The sequence below is a fragment of the Plecotus auritus genome, assembly GCF_963455305.1.
Source record: "Plecotus auritus genome assembly, chromosome: 6".
In the NCBI taxonomy this organism is placed as follows: Eukaryota; Metazoa; Chordata; class Mammalia; order Chiroptera; family Vespertilionidae; genus Plecotus; species Plecotus auritus.
The window spans coordinates 171,673,043-171,694,905 of NC_137773.1; the positions used below are offsets into that span (position 1 = coordinate 171,673,043).

Below are 21,863 nucleotides of genomic sequence, written 5' to 3' on the forward strand. Positions count from 1 at the left end.
CTTAAATGCAACATGGTAAACTCCACACATCAAAAAATGAGGAATTTCCCTTATGTTACAGAGTCCATAAATACTCACTTGTTCTACAAACACCTGGAAGTGTATTACACATCTTCATATATAAAAGGAAAAAAAGCCCTGGCTGGTTTGGCTCAGTGGATAGAGCAGTGGTCGGCAAACAGCGTGGCTCGCGAGCCGCGGTTTGCCGCTCTGTTGACTAATGAGTTTGCCGACCACTGGGATAGGGGCTTAATCACAAGGAACAACAATAGCCTGTAATTACTGGAATCGAGAGTCTAGGTCAGTGGTTGGCAAACTCATTAGTCAACAGAGCAGCAAACTGCGGCTCGCGAGCCGCAGTTTGCCGACCACTGGGATAGAGTGTCAGCCTGAGCACTGAAGGGTCCCAGGTTCGATTCTGGTCAAGGGCACATGCCTGGGTTGCGGGCTCAATCCCCAGTGGGGGGCATGCGGGAGGCAGCCCATCAATGAACCTCTCTCATCATTGATATTTCTTTTTTTTTTTTAAATATATTTTACAGAGAGGAAGGGAGAGGGATAGAGAGCTAGAAACATCGATGAGAGAGAAACATCGATCAGCTGCCTCCTGCACACCTCCCACTTGGGGATGTGCCCGCAACCAAGGTACATGCCCTTGACCGGAATCGAACCCGGGACCCTTCAGTCCGGAGGCCGACGCTCTATCCACTGAGCCAAACCGGTTTCGGCATCATTGATATTTCTATCTCTCTTCCCTCTCCTTTCCTCTCTGAAATCAATAAAAATATATTTTAAAAATAAAATAAAAAAATTAAAGGAAAAAATATTGACCACCGTTCTCCAAGGGCATCGTAATTTAGTAAGGGAGACTTGTAAGTCGATAAATGACCTCATACAGAGAGTGAGCCACGTCAATCTGGAAGTGCACAGGGCTCAACCAGTTGGGAGCGCAAAGAACAGAATGGGGCTCAGAAAAGGCAACAGAAAGAATTACTAGATGGAGATCAACAAGATGTTGATCAAAAGATTTCAAAGGAAATCCTGGGGAATAAAATGTCCATAGGAAGCTTTGAAAAGCTCCAGTATATTCTTGGGCCACATGCATGTACAGGGCTGTGTGCCTATACAGAGCTGTGCATATGCTCAGGAAAGAGCTAAAAAGATTCTACTCTCTCGTGTGTAGATGAACCTCCAGGCACTGAGCAAGCAAGAAGAAAAGGCTAAGACAGATGTGTAAACTGACTGCCAGAACATTGAAAACATACTCCAACACAAACACAGAGTCCCTGTGGCAAAGGCTGGGAGACTTAGTGATTTGGGAGATTTAAAAAAATCTATGTCCAATCAGCTGCCACGAAGCTAACCAAGCAGAACTTCAGTGGCCACACGTGACAAAGAATAATGAACTTATACAAATAATCCAGAAAAGTCAGTAAACAAACAGAAACAACCCAGGAGAAGGTGAGATCTGACTTTCAGTTACCACGTTATATTATTTGAAATGTCCAGTTTTCAACAAAAAACTATGATATGTAAAGAAACTGAAAAAATGACTCACACCTGGGAATAGAAGTAGTCAATAGAAACTGTCCCTGAAAAAGGCCATATACTAGACTTACTGAACAAAGACTTTAAACTGGCTATTTATAAATATGGTCAAAATACTAAAGGAAACCATGTCTAAAGAATTAAGGGAAAGTACAAGAATGGTTTTATTAGAGAATATCAATAGTGAGACAAATTATAAAAAAGAACCAAATAGAAATACTTGGTTTTAAAAGTGCAATAACTAAAATGGAAAAAAAAAAATCACTAGAAAGACTCAGCAGAATATCTGAATTGGTAGAAGAAAGAATCAGGTAACCTGAAGATACATGATGGAGGCTACAAGCTCATGCTATTTTAGGCCAAACTTCCTCCCCCATTAAACAGGAGTAATATTTTGATTTTATTTCTGGTAAATGAGAACAGTTCTAGAAGTTGAAAATCGGCTGAGAGATCTTATTATCTCCTTCCATATAAGATTTGATTGCATTTCCTACCTATTAATTAGACCATGGTGTAAACTTCTTCAGAAGTAAGGATGGTAAAGGTGGAGGAGATGCTTTGGTGGTCTCTGCTGGCAGGGTCTGGTGGCAGCAGGTCTTGGGAGATGATTTCAAATGGCACCCAAACACACCCTACGCGCAAAGTAGTAAAGGGAGTTAGCAAGGCTGTAGGGGATGGCCCAGAGAATAGTTCTCAACCAAGGGCTATATTGCCTCCCAGGGGACATGCAGCAATGTCTGGAAAAGTTTATAGTTGTCACAACTAGATACATGCTATTGGCATCTAGTGGGTAGAGGTCAGGGGTTGCTGCTAAATGTCCTGTGATGCACAACAAATAATTATCTGATCCAAAATGTCAGTAGTGCAAAGGTTAAGAAGCTATGGTCTAAACAGAAAGCTGTGAAGCATGTCAGACTTTCTCTTTGCCCCCAACACACCCAGGCTTGCCTAGCAGAATTCAGAGAAGACCTTCACTACTGTCGCTGCGCACGGAGCATGAGGGACCTCAATCACTACAGAGACTCGGGACTCTGCGATCACTCACAGACACCGTGATAGTTAACGTTATGTATCAGCCTGCCTGTGCCACGGGGTGCCCAGATGTTTGGCCAAACGTTATTCTGTGTGTGCCTGTGAGGGTTTCTGGATGAGATTTCTATATGAATTGGTAGACTGAATAAAGCAGATTGCTCTCCTTAATGGGGGTGGGCCTCATCCAACCAATTGAAGGCCGGAAGAGAACAAAAAGGCTGACCCTCCCCCAAGTAAGAGAGAATTCTTTTTGTCTAATGTGTTCTAATTGGACAAGGACTATCCCGTCTCTGGACTCAAACGGAAACATGAGCTCTTGCTGGGTCTCCAGCTTGCTGGCCTTTGGACCAGACCTACACCACTGGCTCCCTGGTTCTCCAGCTGCAGGCCTTGGGATCTGTCAGTCTACATAATCATGTGAGTCAATTCCTTATAATAAATATCTTTATTTTATACATATACACTGAGTGGCCAGATTATGATGATCTCTGAACGCATAATAATCTGGCCACTCAGTGTATATCCTATATAATAAAAGACTAATACGCAAATTGTCTCCTCAACCAGGAGTTCGACCAGCAGGCAGGCCGGCCAACCGCCCATGTCCCTTCCCCCTGGCCAGCCTGGCCGGACCCCACCCATGCATGAATTCATGCACTGGGCCTCTAATTATATATACATATATATATATATATATATATATATATATATATATATATACACACACACACACACACACACACACACACACACACTCTCTCTCTCTCTGAGTGGCCAGATTATTATGCGTTCAGAGATCATCATAATCTGGCCACTCAGTGTATATGTATACACACACATCCTATTGGTTGTTTTTCTGGAGAACTCTGATGAATACACACATATACACACATTATTGGCAAATAAATGACCTGCTTTATAAACCTTGATTACATTTTCTGGCTTTCTCTGCAATGACGGCACTTATAAGAAACAAAAGCCCAGTATCTGTATTAGAGCTCAGTGCATTTCTCTGCCATCTTGAATTAGAACCATGCCTTCAATCCCCTACGTCAGTGGTCGACAAACTGCGGCTCTGTTGACTAATGAGTTTGCCGACCACTGCCCTACATCTACATTCGGTTTCTGAGGCTCTGAATACAGTGGAAACCCTGTAATGTCTCCCTGTCTGCTTCCCATCCTTTGGGTAATTTCACGTTGATCTCCAGCACAGAGGACAGCCTAGTGAACACTCGATAAAAATAATCCTTCAGCTCACTGAGAATGTGCTCTTCAGTTTCACCTGGATAATGATGCTTTTTGCTCCCTTCAAAAAAAAAAAAAAAAAGCCTGGTACATTTCTTCTGTCTGTAATAAAAGTGCATCAAGATAAGAGTTGGCAGCTGGCTGTATTTGAAACTAGACCACATAATTACAGTGGAGCTCATAAGACTATGAAAAAAACATACATTAAAACTCCCTAATTCAGACTTCATCAATTCTAAATTTGTGATCAAACATGGTAGGCTAACATTTACTGTTGCATTTGTCCTCAAAATAAAGGAATTAAGAAAACTAATAGTAGATGAAAAGGGCGCATATTTACCGTCCAAAGAGAGCAAATCATTATCAGGTACTCACTGAGAAGTATCAATTTATATGTGGACACCACAATGACAGTATAAGCAAACAACAGCTGCAGAGCCTGCGTTTTCAGTCCACAAACCTCTCCTAGTCGTGCATACCTTCACTGAGTAGAGGCTGGGACAGCTTGCAATAAAGGACGGTCAGGCAGTGTGGTAAGGGCTACCTGAGGAATGGGCTGTGAGCCACTGCGCCGAGGAGAGATGGGGAGCTTCCCAGGAGGTGGTGGTGCCTGGGCCAGGGCCCTAAGGAGGGGCAGGATTGGCTAGGTGTCCAGGCTGATGGAAGACTGCAGACAGAGGCATCCCTCAGAGATGTACTTATCCCTCTGTACATCTGCTGCAGGGTTGTGGAGGGAGGTTATGAAGCCGAGTTCAAGAACTTGGACCTTCACCTGAGGGGCCTGGGAGCCACTGCAGGGTCCTAAATAAGTGAGCAACTGGAGGCCCAGCATTTGTGCTTTCCTGGGGCCACTCAGGGAGCGGTGGGGAAGATGGCGAGGTGAGCAAGGACAGAGGCAGGTAAGTGGGAGCCACTATATGGTTCACGTGAGAGTTCTAAGAAGAGAAGAAAGCCGAGAAAAAGGACTCAACCCCACCTATTGACTCTGATTAAAACTCCTTCCTCCTGGAAAATGTTCAGGCAGTTCAAAGTTCAACTCTCCAATGTGGCCACTCCTTCCCTCTCCCTCCTCTGTCCCAAGATGGCATCTGGCACCAGGGGCAGGCTTTCCTGCTCTCGTGGCAAAGAATGCAAGCGTGACCGGTATACATGGAGCCCTACTACGCTGGGCTGGGCTGGTGTTGACCATATCCATCCTCTTTCTTTATCTTTTGTCATAAATGGCACACCTGGCTGCTGACCGGGACCCCACTGAGACCCCTCATCACCACGGTCCTTATTCACGGTCGGCCTCCCCTCCTGGACCCCAGGTTTCAGCAGCTCCAGCTGTCCACGTAGCTGTCCAACATTTTCTCACCAGGACACATGGGGATCGCCAGCTCCCTGCCTTCCATGCACAGGCTGTGGGGCGCAGCTTGATAGGCAGCTCCCCCAACCAGTGCCCCGCAGTCATTCCTGGGCCACAGTGGATGTGGCTACACAAGGTTTCCTAGACAAGACTGCAGCTTCCTCCCCAAACCAGCCTTCCCCACCATGTCCTGAGGTCCCCGTCCCTTCTGCTGAATGTTCTACCCTGCACCGCGAGGCACACACTCACACCACCGGATATCCTACTCCAAGAAGAGAGTGAGGCCACAAACTCCTGACCTCTTTGCCTTCTCCCTGTCTCTGCTATTGGGAAGATAGCCACCCCGCTCCCTGCCCCCCGTGGTAATAGAGTAGGCCTGCAGAGAGGAAGTCTGTGAGGCTGGACCCATGCGCAGCCATGTGGTTGGGCCCTGCTGCCATGGCCATTCTGGTCAAGAGGTCAGTGAGTAAGCACTGGGGAAGAGGCTGCCTGACCCGCCACCCACACCCCAGGTGCCATCTTGTTTAGCTGATTGTTGAGAACGTCCACATAGATAGTCACATATTAGCCGTGCTCCTCTGAGCGGTCCATCATCCGCAATCCTCTTTCCCAGACCTCCTTGTCACTGACCTCCCAATCCTGTTCTTCCCCATCCTGCCATACTTCTAGCTGCTGCCCATGAATTGATGAAGGTCCATTCCTCCAAACATCTCTAAGTCCAGACAACATGGAACTCAATGGACCGTTTGAATCCTGCCTACCAGAAGGATTACCCCTCATTACCATCCTTCAGCCAGCCCTGAGTGGGGCTGTAATGCTACAGTTGTCCACTTCCGGTTGGCATTAGTGATATCTCAGAGAATCATCCACAAACCAGGCCTGTGATTTTTTTCCCCTTACGTTGTTTGATCATCAGGAACTGCCTATGAGGACATAGGTGTGGATTGACAGGGAGGAGACAAAGCAACAGACATAGGAGGCAGAGCAGTGTGCATCATCTGCCCGTGCTGCTTGAGCCTGACTTCTTCTATGCCATTTCCGCTGGACAGCTGGTGCCTAGTGGATGTGGGGGGAGGAAACCAGGCCAGCACCTGGGAGCTGAGTGATTATACGAGACCCTTTTGTCATGGAGGGGGTGATGATTCCTCCCTGGAATAGACACATGTAGATTTGCCTGGTGCCTGTAAGCTCCTGCCTGCACCTTTATCCAGCACTTACAGAATAGTTCATTCACTGTCATGGTTTCCCCTACTGTGTTGTAACTGACCAAGGCACTCATTTCATGGGAAAAGGGTTCACCAGGGACTCATGTTCATGGAATCAGTGTACCATGTCACCTGATGAGATGACCAGTTTTCTACCTCTGGACCAGATGATTTTCAAAACACCTCTCTGATCTGACCCTTTTTCATGCTGTGGTTTCTTCAATGACCCAAGGTCCAAGTGCAATAAATAGCTTTCTTTCTTCCTTCCTTTTTCTTTTGCTTTCTTTTTTTTTTTTTTTTGAAGCCTCAATATAGTGAAACTTGAAATAAATGTTTAAACGAGACTGGAGTATACATTTTCAAAAGGAAAATCGTTTCAAATAGAATAGCTTACAATAAGATACTGTACTCAGCTAGGCCTTTCAAACTGTGGCTATATTCAAAGATACATAAGCAACAACATTTTAGAGATCTGATCCTAGATAATATCTTACTGAATAAAGAAAAGAGGAGAGTGAAGCTGTGCTGGGCAATACAAAGGAATCTCCAGTTCAGTACCATGGCAGGAGGGAAAAGGTTTAATGATCTTTCACGGTAGCCTGATCCATGGCAGGCTCAGCAATACCTCTCCCATCAGTGGGAGGTGCAGAAACACATACGTTAATTAACGTTAGCTACTTCCAGGATAATGAAAGGTGTGCTACAGAATCTTACCTAATAAAAGAGAAACATGCAAATTAACCATCACTCCGCTACGCCCACAAGCCAATCAGAGTGAGTATGCAAATTAACCTAACAAAGATGGAGGTTAATTTGCATATGCAGGCGCAGAGCGGTGTGAAGCCTGCTATGAGGGGAAGGGGGGCGGCGGAGGGAGCTACTGGAGTGGTGCTCCAGATAGAAGCGAGGACTTGCCGGCTCCCGGGTGGCCGGGGAGTGGGGACTTGCCGCCTCCCGGACGGCTGGGAGTGAAGCCCGGGGCCTATTCTTGCACGAATGTCGTGCAACGGGCCTCTAGTTCTATAGATAAGATTACAGAATTCTTAAGGTATCGAACTGTGACCTCCTGGTTTATAGGTCCATGCTCAACCACTGAGCTATGCTGGCTGGGCAGCAAAGCAGATTTTAAAAGAGCCCATACAATTAATTTCTATTCTTACTGTGTTCATGCAAACCATCCAATTGAAACTAGACTTAATGCAGTAAATAAATTGGTCTTAATTAGGCTCCTTAATAACAATGAGGGTGATTGGGCGGGGGGTGGAGGGGAATTGTTTCAATAGACTATAATCTAATGTTTTAAATATTTGGTTACAAATCTCCAAAGTAATGTTTCATTTATCTCTGATCCTTTTACTTAAAATTACGAGAATTAAAATGTTCTTTTCCTTCCACCAGACCATTTGTCCTAATTCTTGTTGTTCTAACTTTTGCAAAAACCCTTCTATCTATACAACCCCTTTACTCCTGGACACATTAGCTCTATTTTTCTTTCCTGCTCCTTTGTCCTGGTCGAGCAGACTTGCCTGCTCCCAGATTCCCAGGCATATCCCACCTCACCCAGGTCTGTGGAGACCCCCATCACTCAGTAAGGTTTCACTTCCCCTCCTCTGAGATTATGGTGAGACCGCATTGTACCCTCCTGTCTTATCCCCGCTAGATGGCTGAGACGTCAGATGCTAGTCCTCGAGCGCTGGGACCCAGGATTGACCCCAGGATGCTGGGCTCTCTAATTCCTAACCTTTTCTTCCTTCCAGATGGGGAATCAACAAACTGTACCTGATGGGAATCCCTTGGGCTGTATCTTGACTAACTGGGTGCCATTTGACCTGCAGACATTAAAAGAAAAGCCTAATTCTATTGTAATTCAGTCTGGCCACAATATAAGTTCCTTGATAGGGAGTCATGGCCTCTAAACAGGAGCATTCATCACAACACCATCCTTCAATTGGATCTTTTCTGCAAGTGACCAATTGCAAACGGTCAGAAATCCCTTATGCCCAGACCTTTTCTCTACTACCCCCCAATAATACTAAGATCATAACACGGTTTGTCTCCATCAGGTTACAATCCCTACTCATAGTCCGGGAACACCACCTTAGACACCATCGCCACCTCCTTCCGTGCCCAGGCCTCATGTCCCTCTAACAGAGTAAGATTCTCTTGGCTCTGAAGAAAAACAGCGCCACCTTTCAGCAGGATGCAGCTGCAGAAGAGACCCCGCACCCCTTTTCTCTGAAGTATTTCAGAGCCAAAACCATTGAGGGGGGAATGCTGAAGATGTTAGACAACCATGAGCACAGCGAGAACAACGAGCCAGGTACAGACGTTACCGGGGCGGAAAGCCCCAGGTGCCTAGCCACAGGCAATCAATGGTAGGGTGGACTCGCCCCCAGGGTGACTTTTCCTTCCCTAGCATATCGCTGGGCATGAGGTTTGGACCCCCTGAGCTTTCCTCCCTAGAGAGAACATCTAGGCCTCGGTTGTATTTCAGCTCCAGGCCCAGATAAACAACAAAACCAGCCCCTGCTGACCTCAGGACCAGCTGCATTGAATGATGACCCTGTGCCCTGGTGCCGGCCAATCCCTCAGAGGAGACCACAGCCCTGAATAGACACACCTGGAAAACTGCTGAATATTCTATTAAGATCTTTCCCTGGGACCCCTCGCCCCCCTAAAATCTCTGCCCTTAAAACCCTCAGGATGGGGGACCCAGCGTGCTCTCCTTCCTGCGCCTTTCCCCTTCCCCACCTGCTTCCCCCGGGGCACGTTACCATAGCTTCCCTGCTCCCTTACCTCCAGAACTTGTTTCCCAAACCCCTTTCTTCTAGGAATTCCTCTTTATATCTCTGTAATTTACCCAATCAGTGTTCTCTTACAAAAAAAAAAAAAAAAAAAAAAAAAGGTGTGTTTGGTGTTTTGTTTCTCATTCTCCTCGTTGTTTTTGGATTACGTACAGAAGAGAAGGGACAAATTCAGCATGACATCGCCATCCACCATCAGCAGCAGCCTGAGGGCAGGGTAACTGAGGCAGAAAGTGAAGCTGGTGGGAGTGGGAAGAGCAAGCATCAGGCACCTGAGAGCTTGGATTTGGGTGGAAGGAAGGATGCAGAGCTGGGATTCACGGAATGGGCCGTGGGGGGATCTCAGGCACGAAGGCACCAGGCGGCAAGATCCGCAGTCCTGGGAGAGGCACCTGGCATTCACTGGATGGAGGAGCTGGAAAATGGACTGGCGGATTTCTAAGAGACTTTAAACAAGGATTCGATTAAGACAGCGTTTTCAATTATTCTTCTAATTAGCCATACAAGAAAGAGACCAATCTCGAGTCCTCTGGATCCATGTCATTCTAGTAAATCAAAGTCCCGAATGATCAATAAATTGCTTTTCAAAAGGAACAAAACCACATTTCTATGACACAAACACAAAGACAGCCCCTGCCGTATTTTCTGAGGCCGGAGCTACACAGAGAAAGTGACATGGTGCTTGAGACCGGTTTTCAAGAGGTCAGGGAAGGGGTCGGGGTTGGAGGAACCGCTTATGTAGGTTGGAGTATTTTCAGAAAAAAAAAAAAAAAAAAAGCATAATGTGAAGAGGCCTGGGTTATTTCCTTTTCTCTAGGGACATCTGGGCTTCCACACCTAGAAAATGGCCCTGCACGCTTGGAGGAAGTTACGCTTCTTCCCAAGTGTCTGCTCAGTGAAATTATGTGCAGCCCACAGAATGGATTGGGTATCCCAGCTGCAGATCGCGTATCACAAAAAGCACCAGTGGCATTACACTGTAAATCACAAAAAGCCACAAAACAACTTTCCATAGAGTGTCCCCCTCCCCCATTTAATGATATCTAAACATACACCAAAAAAATTATCTCGTAACTAGAGGCCAGGTGCACGACATTCGTGCACAGGGCGGGGGAGGGTAGGGTCCCTCAGCCTGGCCTGCACCCTCTCACTCCCCTAAACCAGCAGGCAGACATCCCCCGAGGGGTCCTTAGCACTGCTGCGGAGGCAGGAGAGGCTCTCGCCAGCCGTGAGCCCAGCTTCTGGCTGAGCGGTCTGCCCCCTGGTGGTCAGTGTGCGTTATAGCAACTGGTCATTGTGCCGTTTGGTCTATTTGCATATTAGCCTTTATTATATAGGATTACCTAGGGAAGGTAATGGGGGGAAATAACACATGGTTGAATACAAAACCAAAAACTGGTTTTCAAACAGCATTTAGGCAGTTTTGTGTAGCTCTTTTTACCCTCCTTACACAAATGCAGAACTGATTCTCCGAGAGAGTTTGAAGCGGGTGAGGAGCCCGACTCCCAACCAAGTCCATCTTTCAGCCTTCCCCCACCCCCCAAAACCTTCTGGGGTTCCATGCTACTCTGGTCTTCCTGTCACTAGCAAATGGTCACATAAACACATTCACATTAGGGTGTTTCATGGGCCATTAGTTCTTCGGAGTTACCCCAACCAAGTTCTTCTAAATTTTAAAAGAAGATACGATGAAAAGGGGTAATTGTCCACGGGTGCCGCCCATGCCCTAGATGGGGTGGCACAGAGCTGGGTCGAGGGACTTCGCTGGTCCTCAATGGTTCTCACCTCCTCCTGCAGGCTACCCTGATGGAAGGCATCATGAAATAGCTGACCTTCTATTCTTAAGCCCTTACCAATTCTCCTTAGTGAAGTAAATGTTTATATGATGTTTATGATTTACATACTTATATATAATGACATATATGATGCAAGATTCGAAATGAAAAGGTCCAAAACCTCTGAGCCTTCTAAATGAACTTTAGGATCTTTATATGTATACAAACATACATACATATACACTTTTTACTTTAACACCTTTATTCTTCCTTCTCCCGTATTATTGTTTCTTTAATGTAGCGATACTATATGTATACACTGCGCTGGCAGTTTGAATATAGCCATCCTGGGCACCAAATGGTCAAATTGTAACTTTTCATAAACTATGACCCTGCAATTCCACTTCTGGGCATATGTCCTCAAGAATTTCTTTTGCAAGTGTCTAAATGTAGATCAAAGATGTTTGCTGCACACATCAACATAATAGCTTAAAAAAAAATAGAGAAGCCATCAAATGTCCATCATGGAGGACCAGATGAATAAAATATGGTATTTTCACTTGATGGAATGATATTTAACAGTTAACATCTGAGCATAATCTGTTTAAAACAATCCGATAGTTCTCGCAAAACCACCAAGTGATGATGTACAGAAAGCGAAAGAAACAGCCCTCATGGAAAAGTCTACATTGGAAAACTCTGTACTGAAGTCCGCAGTAAACACGAAGCTATGTTCTGCCTCACTAGGGGAACAAAGCAAAGTGAAAAACAAGATTCTGGGGTTTTTCCTTGGCCTGTGAAACTGGCAAAGTTGATGAACGATTATACTTATTGTTGGCAAGGCATGGGGACCTGGCACATCCACACACTACCGAAAGCAAAGTAAATGTATAAACTCTCCTGGAAGATTATTCCGCAGTATGGATCAAAGATATTTTAAAAGTAAACAAATTTTGACAAAGTAATTCATCCTAAGAAAATAAAGATGAGTACAAAGATGGAGATACAATAAAAAGTAACTGCTTAATGTTGTAAAAGGATGATTTTGTTGCCCAGCTGATGTGGCTCAGTGGTTGAGTGTTGACCTATGAACCAGAAGTTCACAGTTCCATTCCCAGTCAGGGCACATGTGCGGGCTCCATCTCCAGTGTGGGGCATGCAGGAGGCAGCCAATCAATGATTCTCTCTCATTATTGATGTTCTATCTCTCTCTCCCTCTCCTTTCCTCTCTCAAAGCAATAAAAAAAAATTTTTTTAAAAACAATGATTTTGTTGACTAAATTATGGTACATAAACGAAATGCATTATTAGGAAGATAAAAATAATGACACAGAATAATTATTGACATTAATGCTGCTCATATGTTTTTTAATAAAAAAGATCTTAATTGTGCTTTAAAAAATTATATTCATGTGGTCCTTATTATTCAAGGATATCTGGTACCAGAGAAGAGTCACTTAAAGTGAGTCCATGTAAAATGGAGACCAAATTCACAGTAAAGAATGCGAAGTGAAAATGTCTGATTAGCACTATATTTGAAGAAAAAGAAAATAATTTTACTTGATATTTTATCAAACTTTGGTAACAGTATTTTTCATGGGAAGGGTATTTTAGGCTAGATCCTAAAATTCATGTCGAAGCCTAGATGGTCGAGAATAGCCAAGACAATTTGGAAGAAAAAGGCTAAAAAGGGAAGATTTACGACAAAGCTTTAATAATTAAATGAAAATGGTATTAGCTCAGGAATCACAAAAAGAACAGAGTGAAGAAACAGATCCAGAAATATAACAGAAATAGCAACAACAAAATAAAAAATAGTTAACTATCCATTAAATAATAACGGGATCGTTTTCAATATGGAAAACAATTAGATCCCTGCCTCACACTATACAGAAATATAAATTTCAGATGAGTTTAAAGATCGAAAAGTCTTACCTAGTATAAAAGAGCAATGCATAGAACACAAAACTTGAAAACCCAGATATATATATTTTAAGAACTCTAAGGGAAATGGAAAGTACTTGGTAAAAGAGCAGTGAAATGCATTTCTGATTAACAAATTAACCAAAATTAGACCATCTGGTTAACGCCAGGCACACTCAGGGATGTGGGGATCCAAGGAACTCAGCAGAGAGCTAGTGGGAGAGGTAAGTGGCATAGGACTCAGAGGGCAATTTGCAAAACCTAGCAGGTTTGAAATAACAGACCGATGTCGATGCAACAGTATCTTACTACCCAGATATCCAGCTTCTGGAGGTACACACCCTAGACACCCTCATGTGTGTTTCTACAAGATCTTATCAAGGATACCCCCCACAATCCTGTTTATAATAGCAAAAGGTAAAAGCATCGTTTTGTCCATCAGTGGGAGGCTATTTAAACTCTGGGATATCAAAGAAATATTACACCTACAATTATCAACATATGTAATCGACACGTGTCAAAAACGATACTGGGTGAAAAGAAAAAGCGAATCACAAAAATAAATGACAGGCCTCTATGTACCTAAAACTTTAAACATGAAAGAAAACTACAGCCCTAACCGGTTTGGCTCAGTGGATAGAGCGTCGGCCTGCGGACTGAAGGGTCCCAGGTTCGATTCCGGTCAAGGGCATGTACCTTGGTTGCGGGCACATCCCCAGTAGGGGGCGTGCAGGAGGCAGCTGATCGATGTCTCTCATCGATGTTTCTAACTTTCTATCCCTCTCTCTTCCTCTCTGTAAAAAATCAATAAAATATATTAAAAAAAAAAAAGAAAAGAAAACTACACGTGCTGGGCGTACACACAGTCCCAAGGTTACAGGCTGTGTGGACTCAACCCCAAATTCTCAGCCTTCAGTGTCTGAATGTCCCTCTTGCTCAGCAGAGAATTTTCTCTGTATGGCAACCTCATACTTAGTCTAAGTAGCTACTAAATGTGAAGTACTATGCTAGGTGCCAGGGAGGACTAAAGAAATATGCAAGACTCCTTTTTCTCCCTACAATTCAGCTAGGGAGAATTGCCTCAATTCTGAGAGAACAGCCTTAATTCTCGCTCTAGGTTCCATAGAGTATACACTTAGAAAGAATGCTTTATTTTCTTTCTTTTTTAAAATATATTTTCATTTATTTCAGAGAGGAAGGGAGAGGGAGAGAGAGATAGAAACATCAATGATGAGAGAGAATCATTGATTGGCTGCCTTCTGCATACCTTCGGCTGCCTTCTCGATCCCCAGCCCACAACCCAGGCATGTGTCCTGACCGGGAATCGAACCGTGACCTCCTGGTTCATAGGTTGATGCTCAACCACTGAGCCACGCCGGCCAGGCCAGGGTGCTTTCTTTTCAAGGCCCAGTTACTTCATCTATAAAATGGGAAAGCCACCTTCCTCCTACTGTGCAGATTTAATTAATATTTATACAGTGTCTAGCATAATGGCAAATACCCAACACTAACCAAACAGAGGCATGGCAGCCATGCCATGAATACAATCATCTAAACAGCATCTGAGCCACACTGACAGTAAAATGGAAAGTGATGCACAGTAGAAGGGCGCTGGCTGGGTTCCCTTGGGTTTCCACAGCTGGGTACAGCATCCTCACCCCGCTGAGGGTTCCCCGAGCAACGTGGCCCCCATGCTGAGGAAGGCAGAGGGCATTTCTTCCAGCAGCAGTTTGGCTACAACCCTATTTATTCTGCAAGTTCACGGTGGACAGTGCTCCGTGAAAAGAGCAACCAGCTCCAGGAAAGAGAGCTCCTTCTTCTCTCATGCCTTTGGGGGGTTCTGGGGTGAAATGACAGCAAAAGGACCCTAACTACACCTAAGTCAACTTCTCAGCTGACCCTCCTTAAAGTTCCAAGGACATTCTGCAGCTCCGTATCACTAAAGAGAAGGCAAGGGTGTCTCAGCTCCACCTGCCCCAACCCACAGACCACCCTCCTAAAACGCTGCGGTAGCGTTCTATCCATGAGCTCAGCAGGCACCCAAGCCGGGAGGCCTGCCTGCCAGACACTGGGAAAACTACCGTGTTTGGAAATCACTTTTGGAGATTCCTTTCAGAGGGCTTGGGAAAGGAAGGTGGGCATTTCAGGTCTCCTGCCAAGGTGGCGCCACCATGTGGCCACAGCACAAACAGCTCCCAAATCACAGCCTTGAAATTCTGTGATTTTCACCAATTTCCAACTTTGAAGAACGCAAATTAATTCCATTTTTATGTTTCAAGTGAGAACTCATTCATATATTTTACTCATTCATATTTATTATCACCTTCTTTCAGATATTCATGTTTCAAATGCACTCTGTGAATAAACCAGCCTCCATTTATCAACGTCGGCACTGCGATATCGGGGACCCAGCTGGTTGCACCACCCAAGGACCAATGACCAGGGTGTTGCAGGGACACTCATTTCAGAGTCTGAACTGGCTTAGGTATAGCTACCTTTGGTCTGTACACATGTAAAAAGGAGGTAGAAAATCATCCAGCAGTTTCATTTTTGCTTTGAAACTGTGATAAAATAAAAATAACAGTCATAAAAATAAAACTCGCCTGACAAAACTAAGCAGGGTGGTGGTTACCCTTGGGTCATAGTGCCTGTAGGGGTAACGGGAAGACTGGGAAACATTCTAGCTCTTAATCTGGTCGCTGGTCCCACAGGTGTTTGTGACAATCCGTTGACCTCATGTTAAAACAAATTCACCCAGGTCTGGCCAGCCTTCTGTCCTTAACTAGCCTTTGCGACCGAAGTCTGAGTAAGCAGAGTAATAACCAGGAAGGCTAAACGGGGAGGAGGGGGGAGATGCTCCGTTCTCAATGAGGTATTTATTTCAGTCTGTGAATCAACTGAAGGAAAGGCCAAGGCCACAGATGAACGCTCCTCTGTCCCTATGGGCAGGGAGAAAGGAGACCGGGCTCAGTCTATGCCACTGTTAGTTTAAATTGTCACGGCCAGGAGAGGAGTAACAGGAAAATGGAAAGTCCTCCTTTCAAAGTCTTACCAAACAGAATTTCCCTGGAAAGAAGGACTTTTCAGATCTGTAAATCGGGTCCCAGAGGCTGCTGTAAAAATTTCTTTCAATTGCCTCCATTTCCGCCCATAGTTCCTCCTGGACCATCTTCCTCCCACTTTTACATCTATCATGTCCCCTGACCCTCCAACTGCCTTGGGGAGGCTAAAAGGCAGGAATCGTTCCATTTCACAGATTAAAAAGTTGAGGCTCAAAGGTGTTTGTCAAACTTCACAAAACGAAGTAGTCATCTCATCAATGAGTTGGGGCAAGGCAGTCTGAGTTGGAGAAACGGGGTGATAACCTCAGAAGAGGAGAGGCAACCCTCTCTCCTGCCCAAAGTTCTGAGAACCACTCACAGCCCCACAGGAGCTGCCCCAAAGGATCTGGAGTAAAAGATTCACACCTGACAGACAACATTTACACATCGGGAGACGGGACTCCACCATCCCCTGTGAAAAGGCGAAACATCCAGATCAAGGGTGGGGAGAGGGAGCAGAAATGAACCTAAACTCAAGGCATTTTCTAAAAGCTGATGGGGGCCAGTAGCTTTTCTTAGGAAGTCACTGGGCCCACACTGGTGTGTGCAGTTCGGGTCCCTTGGATACTCCAGGGCAGAGGGCTCATTTGGCAGGAGACGGAGCAGGCACCTAGCAAATCCTCCTAACCCCGCAGAGACGTAAGCAAATCGACCGGTAACCGAGAGGGTGCTGCAAATGCCGCAGGTCCGGGGGTTCCCACCGCCCAATGGCTTCTACACTCTCATCCCGAAGGTCCCCCGCGGGGTGCCTTGGGATCAGCTCCTGACCTCTCCAAATAAGGCGGAGTTGGGGGAAGGGAGTATGAGGAAGAGACTGGGATGAAGCTGAGGTGACCCCCCCGCCCCCTCCACCTTCTTCCCTGCAACAGCGCGCCCCTCTCCAGGCAGCCCGGGGACCCGACCAGAGGCAATCGAGTCAGATTCCTACTCCGTGCACCAGCCGTGACCTTGACCGAGTCCCTGATGATCCCATTTTACTGAAATTAAGAGTCCGGAAGAGTCGAGTCAGCTGCGTGGGGCTGATTCGGACGCTTACCCGACGGTTTAAGGCGCCCCGCCGGCGCGCCCGCAGCGTAGTAGGTGCGCGGTGAACCGCAGCCCGAGAGCTACGTGGCGGGTGGAGATAGAAAACCGCCGGGGAAACGCAGAGGCGAGCTCCAGCCCCGGCAGCGGGAGAGAGGCGAGGTCCCCACTCTGCAACGACGCCCTAGCAAGTTCAATGCCCCCGCCTAAGCCCCTCCGCAGAGGCGGACTGGCCTGTCGGGGACCCTGGGTCGGGACCCGCACGCGGTGTGCCACACACCCACCCCCGAAGTTGCCGCAACCTAAGAGGGGCAATGGCGCAAAGCCGCGGGAGGGGAGCGGAGGGGGGGCCCGGTACTCACGCAAGGTAGCCAGGCTGGAGCAGGTCCGTGACCCGGGTCATCGGTGGCGGCCAGGCTCAGGCCACCGCGCCTCGGGGCACCTGCCGCAGCGCGGAGTAGGAGGCTGCGAGCTGCGAGGCAGGGGCGCGGTGGGTCGGCGCGCAGACCTGAGCTGCAACGCCGCGGGGCTCGGCCGCCAGAACCGCAGCCGCAGCGGGAATCCGGGAGCAGCCTGGAGGCGGGAGCGCGGGGCCGCGGCTGCGAGGGAGGCGCCCGCGCCGCAGGCATCCAGGGCCCGCTTGGCTGCAGCCGCCGCCGCGGACACCCGCTGGCCCAGCTGCGGGCCAATCAGAGGCGCCCGGGGCGGGAGCGCGTGCGGGGGGCGGGGCGGAGCGCGTGCGGGGCGCGAGGCGGGAGGGGCGGGGCGCGAGGACGTTGCGCCGGGGCAGGGGTTGCCAGCCCGCGGGTACCTCCGAGCTCCTCCGGAGAGCCGGCCGCACGCGCGGGGAGGGCGGGGCGCCTAGGGAGGAGGCGGGGCTGGGGCTGGGGCTGGGGCTGGGGCTGGGGCTGGGGCTGGGGCTGGGGCTGGGGCTGGGGCTGCGCGCGCCCGGGCTGGGGGTCCGCGACCCCTCCTGGGCGCTCCTTGGCGGCGCAGTGCGGTGTCGCGGCCTTGGCCCGGGATCCCCCAAGCGAGACCTCAGGTCATTCCCAGCTTTGAAGTAAGGTTTTTTCCCGTCCCCTGCCCCTGAGCTCCCGGATCCGGCCCGGCCTGACCGCGGAGTGACGGGTCACCGGATCCGGGGCTGGCCTGGCTCTCCCAAGGCCGCCGCTCGCGGGCCAGAGTGTGGGCGCCCTCCAGCCCGCGCTTCACCAGACGCGGCGTGGCCTTTCTCCAGAGACAACTGGAGTCGCTCACTCCACAGTCTGTACTGGGTATTTAGTCACCGTGCTGACCCATCCCCCGGGCTGGACTCCTTTCATTCTCTCGAATTGACTGTGCCAGCGACGCTCATTCGTTCCACACGCGGACTGGGTTCGCTCTGGGCTTGGAGAGCTGTCCCGGGCCACGGCGCGCCCAAATTCCCCGAAGTCCCATCGCTGTCGCACCGCCGGTTAGTGAGCCCGTGTTGGCAGAAGGGCGCCCCAAGATTGCTGCGGATGAGGGACGCGCCCGGGCCCTGGACGGAGGGGAGCTCCAGGTCCTTGGAAGAGCCGCTGGGAGTTGGAAGGTTCCGCTCCAGGCCAGGACTTGATGGCGCGTTTGCATCCATCACGCACAAGGCCTGGAATCTTCCTAAGACGGACTGCCTCAGTGCCAACCTCTGGGCTCTGAAAACACATTGTCAGTTTTAACTGCAGGATGGGCGTCACTCCATCAGAATAAAACGTTTGTGGAGCCACATTGTTGATTCCTAAAACCCTGGAATCCTCAACAGAACGGTGGGTTGAGGCTGTTCTCTGTGTAAATTTGCGCCACAGAAATGGATGGCTTGCCAGTTTGTTGATCTGTTCACAACAGAAACAAACAAACAAAAAACAACCTCTAAGAAGGGAACTTGGAAGGTAAAGAAGTTGATTTCTCTAAAGATCTGGTTTCCTCTCTTACAGGGATTTTATTATCTACAAACGGGTTAAAGTGGAAGAAAGTTTCTATTTTGTTTCTATATTATTTAATTTTATTTATCTATGCTTGATTCGCATTTGCGTGGTGCGAAATTTAAAACATGTAAGTGGGTACACAGTTCCCATCCTTGTCTCCCAGTCTCTCAATTCCTCTCCCTGGAGGCAACCATTGCTATATTATGTTCTGTGTAGTCTCCTAGAGAAAGGAGAACATGGATTTGTCTAGTGTCCTTATTTTTACCTTTTGTTATTCAAAATGCTAGGTCTAATTTCAGGCACATGTGGATCAGGGGTTCAAGTGAGATCCCAAGTATAACTAGAATCTCCATCTCCCTACTGCCACCTGCTTGCTCCCTTCGTCTTCTCTCTCCCTCCTCCTCCTCCTCCTCCTCCTCCTCCTCTCTTCTCTGCTGTCCTCTATTCTAGCGACTTCATTGTTAAGCTGATTTACTTCAAATGATGACACCTCGCAGCTCCAGGTCTGTCTTCTCTTCAGTGGTCAGGATCCAAGATTTAGGTGAGTTTTCTCTTTCCCAGAGTGCATATTAAACTGCCCAGAAAAACTCATTTACCTTGCTTCAGTCATGCTCTACCCCTTGAGCCGTCTAGGACTTGGGTATTCTGATTGTTTGTGGGTGAACAAGGCTCATGAGGTGAACTCAGCAGTGGGAATAAATCTGCACAAATGTTTGCGGGTAGTTCATGAATGCTCTCCTACGGGTGCCTCCTGCTGGTCTGCAGTAAGTCACGGGTAAACATCTGTATTCATTGCAGACATTGGGAAGACCTGTGCTTCTGCGGCTGGATTCCAGGCCATCAGGGTAAACGTTTGAATGTAGAATGTGAAAGGATTACTCTCCACGTGTGGCCCAACAGTGTCTGCATCATGACAAGAATGAGGGCTGGGTTCAAAGGTTGACATCATGCAGGTGTTTGTAAAACTGACCTAATATATAAATTCACCTCTTTACAAGGTCCTAACATTTTGCCTAAGTTATAAACATTTTAAAAGAAAGACAAATACAGAATAGTTCAGTGATTTGGGCAAGGTCATAAATAATACAGAAAGAAAGTACAGATGGAAATCCAGACTACATTATGAATGGGAAAGAGCCCCACTTCCCTATTTGCAGTCCTTTAGGCCGGAAACAAATACAACTTCAATTCTTCACCAGAGCTATTAGTGATTCTTTAAAAATCATTCCCCACGACAGATTTGGCATTGGAAGATGACTTGGGTCACAATGAGCCAGCAAGAAAATGACCTAAAATGCTTATTTCCTTGATTACTCCATCCTGAGCTGTCACCCAGCAAAATTTTACTGAATTCCAGCAATATCCATCCCTTCTTTTGTCCCCTGTGACTCACAGGAAGTGCTCATTTTCTATTTGTTGCATGGTCTTGACCACTATAAGAGTGTTAATGGATTCTTCCTTTATCAAGAAGAGCTCACTGACTTCTGTACACCAAGGAAATGTATGGTGTATTCTTTTAAAATGTGAATCAGACAGTCCATTTCTTATCCAGAAGATTGATGAGTTTATACTAGCAGGAAAAGGACATGTCTCAGGAGGATTCTGGGTAGAATTAAAAGAACATTAATCACAAGACCGGAGTGCTGGTGTGACCTTACTACTTCCTGTGTGTGTGACCTTGGGCAAGTTCCTTAACTTCACTGAATCCTAGATACCCTAAATAAAATATACGGTGCAGTCCTCTCTACTATCCTGCCAGATTGTTATTAATTGATACAATGGAATTGCTTTGCACAGAATAAGATTTAATGTTAGCTATCTAAAAATTATCATTTTAACCTGGAAAAAAAAATGAGTTTACAAAGAAAGTTTCTATACCATTTTGTGGCATTCTCTGGCATAGAAGTGGTGAAACCACCTACTACTTCCCTATCATCCAAAATCGATTTTCTTTTTATAAAATGTATCTCTACCTCTTCCACGGCACTTAGCACTTGTTATATAATATTAGTTATTTGGGTATATCTCCAGTATCCCCAACTAGACTGGCAGTGCCTTGACGTTGGCACCATCTCAGTAAACATTTTAAAAGAAAAATAAATACAGAATAGTTCCGTGATTTGGGCAAGGTCACAGCTTTGATTCCTATGGGTGCCTAGAACATTATCTTTATAGATTGTAGACAAACAATAATTATTTGTTGAATGAAAAGTAAGTAGATGAAAGGAAAAATTTATAAATGGGACCTCATCAAAATTTTAAAAAATTGTTCTATAAAAAACCTATTAGGAAGATGAAAAAACAAGTGATATACTGGGGAAAATATTATCAAATAACATATCAGACAAAGGATTTGTATTGAGAAAAAAGAACTCTCAACATTCAATAGTAAAAACCAAACAATCCAATCAGAAAATGGGCCAAAGACATGAAGGGATATTTCACTGAAAAGCGTATACAGCTGGCAAATGAACACATGGAAAGATGCTCAACATCATTAACCATTAGGGAAATGTAAATTCAAAATATAATGAGATGTCACTCTATCTATACCTATCAGAATGGTTAGGGTAAAAAATGCTGGTGAGGAGACAGAAACGATGTCACCTATTCATTACTGGTGGGAATGTAAAATGGTAAAATCACTCTGGAAAACAATTTGGCTCTTTCTTTTAAAACAAAAATCAGACCTGCTTATACAACCCAGCAATATCAGCCTGGGCGTTAATTCTAGAGAAATGAAAACTTATATTCACATAAAAGCTTGTACAAATAAAGCCACATATAGCCAGTCCTCAGCAACCCCACCATGAGACAGCAGGAGGGAGAGGACCACAAGGCACATCCACTCTGCTTGCCGTATAAGGATACAGGATGGACCTCATTGGACTAAGAACATACTCATCCTTTTGGACAACT

At 46.5% G+C, this 21,863-nt stretch overlaps 1 protein-coding gene across 2 annotated transcripts in view; it reads right to left on the bottom strand.

Moving 5' to 3' along the window:
- Positions 1 to 17,701, bottom strand: part of MYRIP (myosin VIIA and Rab interacting protein) — a 169,588-nt gene extending 151,887 nt beyond the window's left edge. Inside the window, exon 1 of one of the 2 annotated variants that reach the window (XM_080673115.1) lies at positions 17,367 to 17,701. The gene's annotated coding sequence lies outside the window, so the exon portion shown is untranslated. Of the gene's footprint in view, positions 1 to 2,042; positions 2,155 to 17,366 lie in introns of those variants that run through there. The other variant, XM_080673116.1, reaches the window with a different exon arrangement.
- Positions 17,702 to 21,863: the final 4,162 nt, after the last annotated feature.